Here is a 5,370-nt window from a genome sequence, read left to right on the forward strand (position 1 = left end):
CTGAGAAGAACAAAGTGGAAGTCCTGTAGGTCATGACTGAGACCGGGAAGCAGAATGATCCCACCCCCAAAATCTCCTGAGGACACTCACAAGCATACAGCCTCATGGTACAAGAGGAGAAGGCCTGGGCTGGGATGCAAGAGGTCTTGCTTTAGCCAATAACAACCAGAATGACCTTGGGTGATCCAATTCCATTCCCTTGGCCTTAGTCTACACATTGTCACTGGTCACTAGTCACTAGATCCTACAGCCATGACCCCTAAGGTCCCTGGAATACTGGATGGCTATTTCTGGTTCACTAAGCCTTACTTAGAGAATAGGGAGCCCACTATGGTCACCAAAAATTGCTTACCGGTGAAACTTCTCCCACTTTTCCTCATATCCACTTGTGTTTCTCAGGGTGAGTGGCTGAGGCCACAGTGCGCTCAGTGGTATGGAACTGGGGAAGCGGGGGCTCGTAAGTCTCCTCTCCAACTGCAAACCCCACCAGACCTGAGTAGGAGATGGCCTTAGAAGCACTGCTGAGGTCTCTGCTAACACTTCTCCCACCCAACCTCATCCCCAGTTCCCATCATCACCTTTTCATCTGGGCTGGGGACCTGGAGACTTGTCCACCGAGGGCACTCACTCATGCTGTGGAAAAAAAGAGAGAGTTAAGAAAAGCCAAAGGGAGCACTGCCCTCCAAGTCCAGAAAACCAGTAGTATAAAGCATATTTCCTCTCACCGTCATAAGCTAACTCTGGAATGGCAAGTCCACAGTCAAAGAGAAACAGAATATTTGGCAGATAAGCTCCAACTCTGATCTCTTGGTATTCACATTAAGGAGACTTATCTTTAAGAGACAAATATGGCACTAATATTCGCTCTTTCTCTTACACACACACACACACACACACACACACACACTGTTGACACCATGCCCTACCACAGCAACAAAGCCCAAGGAGAACCCCCAACAGAAGTTGGGGAAGAAGTTGATTTTTTTTCCCTTTGTTTTTCTTGCCTTACTTTAATTATTTCATGGTGAAGTGATATATATGTCTTAAAGAATCTTATTCCCGACAAGCCTGCCCAGATGACTTCCTAAACCATATCACCTGATGAAAAATGGCAAGACTGACTTGTTCAGTTGAATCCCTGGAAATGGTGCAGTCTCCTGATCTGTCCTTCTTATAGAAAATATGCCACCATCTTGAGGGTTGCAGTGGAAGTTCAAATGCAGCCCAGTCACTGTGACTGGGATCGTGATGATGTGGATGATCAGTTGAAACCAGCATTTCAGGAGAACCACCCTTGAGGCAACCTTTCATCCTTGGAAACATTCCTGCCTTGCCTTGGGTCAAGCTCACTGCCTTCTTGGTTGGGACAAAGAGCAGGGCAGTTCCACACTTGGAGACTCAGGGCCCGCTATCGGCAGATTACCCATCTGATGACTCACTTAAGGAGACCTGAAGTCTTTCTTTCCCTATTTCCAATGCCTGGCACAATTATTTGTACACATCAATGCAACAGAATTTCAGAAGACATTAGGACATAGTCAAATTCAACCTGCACGAATAGACACAAAGACAGCCAGGCTAAGAATAGATTTCTAACAGAGTCACCTAGTGCTTTGTCCCTTTCTTAAGAACAGAGTTTGGGCATTTTCCCTTGTTTCTAATTTGAACCTTCTGGCTATTTTATGAGCCTACTTTCTTCTTTTAAGGGAAGAAAGAGGGCTCCCTAGCACAGAGAAGACCCCACCCAAATTCTTTCTTTTTTATTGTATTTATTTTTTTCCTTTAGAGATGGGTGGTGGTGAGGGACAAAGGGAGAGGGAGACAGAAAATTCCAAGCAGGCTCCATGCCCAGCACAGAGCCCAATTCAGAGCTCAATCTCAAAACCTTGAGATCATGACTGGAGCTAAAATCAAAAGTCAGATGCTTAGCTGACAGAGCCACCCAGGCACACCACACATTCTTAACATCAAAACAATTCATAGCCTGGAAAGAGATACAGAATTCCTCAGACTATATTGCCTGTAACTTGTAAGATGTCTGTAGGCCTAATCTTGTAAACTTACTTATTTTCCCATATTTTGAGAAAGAAGTCTTCCAAATCCCTTTTTATAGTCATAGCCACATTTGATATATTCCTGAGGTCTCAAAACCTCAAATCCACTATTGTTGGTAATGAACACAGAGGTTCCTCTACCAATAGAAGGGTCTATACAAGCCAGTTCTATAAGGCACACATTCTTATCAAGAAAGGACAGGACTCACCACACACCAAGTGTGAGCACTGTGCATTTGAAATATTTCTCAATTTTTCAGATAAGATTTCAACCAGTTAACTTCATTCCACAGCCAATATCCTTCATGCAGTAACAACCAAATGGCCATATGGGAATCTAAATTGCTGGAGCTTGGTGCTTCACCACGTGGCTGAAGATTGTGCAGGCACACGGGAAATTTTTCCATCCTAGACTTCCTGGAAATGCCAAAATCTGTTTTGTCCTCATCTTAAGTGAACTGAATTATAAGTTGGAAATAACTCAGTTCCTTGAAAAAGGAGGTGTGCTAGGTACATTCCATCCCCAGATCAAATTAAATAGTTTACTCCAAAGTGATCTTTCCCACACACCGAGGCTCATCTGAGTTTCCCTACAGTAAGCACAGACTTCGCTCAGTGGGAAAATCTCCCTTTCACAACACCTAGACCCTCCTCTGAATCGTGTCCATTTCCCCTGCTGATTCTGTTCACTCTTAACACTGACGAATTGTTAAATGGGTATTCTCTTTTATTTCTCCTGTTTCCTCCCCTCGCCACACCCATACTCTACCTCTTTGCAAGTCATGAAGGAGAAAATGAATCTCGAGAGCCAGAGAAACTAGGTAGTCTAGAGAAAGTTCTTTGGACTTTGGAGGGTATGCCCAGCCCTAGGATAGCTGGAGAAGAGTTTCACAGAGTAAGAGTCACACATGGCTAGAACTGTGTGGTGAGTGGGCTTCACCCACCTGCACCCTTGGTTTCTGTCTCCTAAGCTACCATGAGAGGGCAGAAGCCCTCTCCCACCCTCTTTAAAAACCAGGCCTTCTCAGAGGCTGGTCACTGATAGGTGCTGTGGAGAGTGGAGTAGGGACGTGGGAGCTCCCTGTACCATGTCTGATGGGCTTCATCATCATGGTCCTTTGGGTAGTTTTAAAATCTGTTTTCAGGGGCACCTGGGTGGCTCAGTGGGTTAAGCCTCTGCCTTCCGTTCAGGTCATGATCCTGGGGTTTTGGGATCAAGCCCCACATCAGGCTTTCTGCTCAGCAGGGAGCCTGCTTCCCCTCTCTCTCTCTGCCTGCCTCTCTACCTACTTGTGATCTCTCTCTGTGTCAAATAAATAAATAAAATCTTTAAAATCTGTTTTCAAGTATTTTTCCAACTTACCCATTTCCAAGATTGTATATGTCAACAATAAGGATATCATTACATTCAACAGATCATGTATATGTCATTTGATCGCCTAGCATCTAAGATCTTCCCTGCTGGAGTATGAAGAGTCTGAAGAATGAGACTGTGAGCTTTTATGTCTGTATCTGCAGATCTTAGCTTAGAGACGGGCACATACCAGGTGCTTAATAGAGATAGTTAAGTGAATAAATAAAACAATAAATGAAGTCTCAACCTAGACCCAGCATTAACTAGGCAGACCTTGGGCAAGGAAGGGAGACAGGGAGGGAGGAAGGGGGAGAAGGAAGGAAAAAATAGAGGGGGAAGGGGAGGAAAGTAGCGGCATAATGTACAGCACCAGTTCTCCAGAAAGATAAGATTTTCCTGCCTAAAATAATTGAGGAACAAGGAAATTCGATTTATATAGTTCCCTCCACTGGAAGACAAATCAGATGAGTGAAACTGAGTTTCACAGGCAAAAAAGAATGTGTGTGTGCATGTGTTGAGGGGGGAGAGGGGAGGAGATGGAAGGTAAAGACACATAGTCTACTGCCAAAGAGAAAAGGGTTACAGGCCTGATTCTGCCAGGTTAGCCGTCCCTATTCATCAAACTCACTTAATTGCTGTAGTCTGGACTCCCTTTTGCCTGAGTAAACAAAACCTAAAAGATTTTTCGAGTTTATGCCCTTGTTTTCTTAGCTCTTCTGAATGTGCTGTCAGCCAAAGGCATTGGCCGCACCCCTCTCTTTCAACACACTCCAGGGGTTTGCTCTGTTTATCAAGCAAACAACTGGATTGCAGCAAAGACTATCTCCAGCTTCGGGGAAGCTGCTCTGTTGGCTAGCTAACCTGTTTGAGGAGCTGACAAAATCAATTTTCTCTGTTGGAATCCTCAGAAGCCATACAGGGTCCTCCAGGCTCCTTACTCTGCACCTTCTTGGATAATCAATCCATCCCCTCCCCAGGTGAAAGCTGAGACTGATGAGACCCCCTTCCCAGTTTTTGTGTTGGCCTCCTGGCTGTCAAGGCCACGTTGTCAACTTAATTCCATTGCTAGATCCTGAAAGTTTTAGCTACATGTTGATGGCAGCCCCACCCATTTGACTTGCACTTCTTAGATTACATGCTGAGTAAAAGGCATTTCTTTTAAATATCTAGAAACCCACCAAATGTTGCAAAAGCATGCATTCATGTGCACGTGCACAAACACATACACACACACAAATACAACCTGAAAAATCTCATTTCTCACAGGATTCTGAAGCCTTGCTTCTCCCGAAGCAGCCCTTATGCACTGCACAAGGCTTATGCTTCCACGCCCTAGAAACCTCTTTGAAATAAGCTGTTTTGAAAATTGAGCAAGTCAGAAAGATGGCGGTAGGGAGGAAGGTCACCTTGTGTAGATTAAAAGGAGTGTTCCAGTTAAATGCCTACATGTTTTGTCATCATCTAGATTGATTGTGACATTCCAGTAACACAAATATATTTATCTTAGAGTTCTATGTAATGTATATATAAATCTTACATATTTGTTCAACATTTACTGCCATTATTTATAACGGTCTGTGAGCACTGCAGATGTTAGGTTGATGCTATCTGTTTTACATCAAAAACTTAGTCTACAAGGTAAAAACCCAACTCTGAGCAATGACTCCAAACACAGAGGTTTCCAAATCCAACTACACATTAGATTCATAAGGAAAAAACTTTTTTTAATATTGATTGCAGTTCCCACCCCTGATTTTCTGAATCTGGATCTTGGGGAGGGAGTCTTAGACTCTTTGCTTTTAACCGCATTCCTCAGTGATCTTTATCAGTCAGCTCAGCAGGGCAGGACTCAACAGTCTAGCAAATGTAGCTGCAATTATTAACAGAGTCTTCCAGATGGAACAGCCTCTGCTGACACCCAGATCTCTCTGAAGTCCGTACTCCCCAGGACCTGTGAGAATG

The 5,370-nt window shown here is 44.0% G+C and overlaps 1 long non-coding RNA gene across 1 annotated transcript; it reads right to left on the reverse strand.

Annotated features, from left to right (window-relative positions):
• Positions 1 to 439: 439 nt before the first annotated feature.
• On the reverse strand, positions 440 to 2,449 carry LOC116596887. The gene is made up of 3 exons (XR_004288349.1): positions 2,264 to 2,449; positions 579 to 633; positions 440 to 492 (listed from the first exon to the last, which is right to left on the reverse strand). It is a non-coding gene; the product is annotated as an uncharacterized LOC116596887 (long non-coding RNA).
• Between the last annotated feature and the right edge of the window lie 2,921 nt (positions 2,450 to 5,370).

This window comes from Mustela erminea, chromosome 8 (genome assembly GCF_009829155.1).
Source record: "Mustela erminea isolate mMusErm1 chromosome 8, mMusErm1.Pri, whole genome shotgun sequence".
Classification (NCBI taxonomy): domain Eukaryota; kingdom Metazoa; phylum Chordata; class Mammalia; order Carnivora; family Mustelidae; genus Mustela; species Mustela erminea.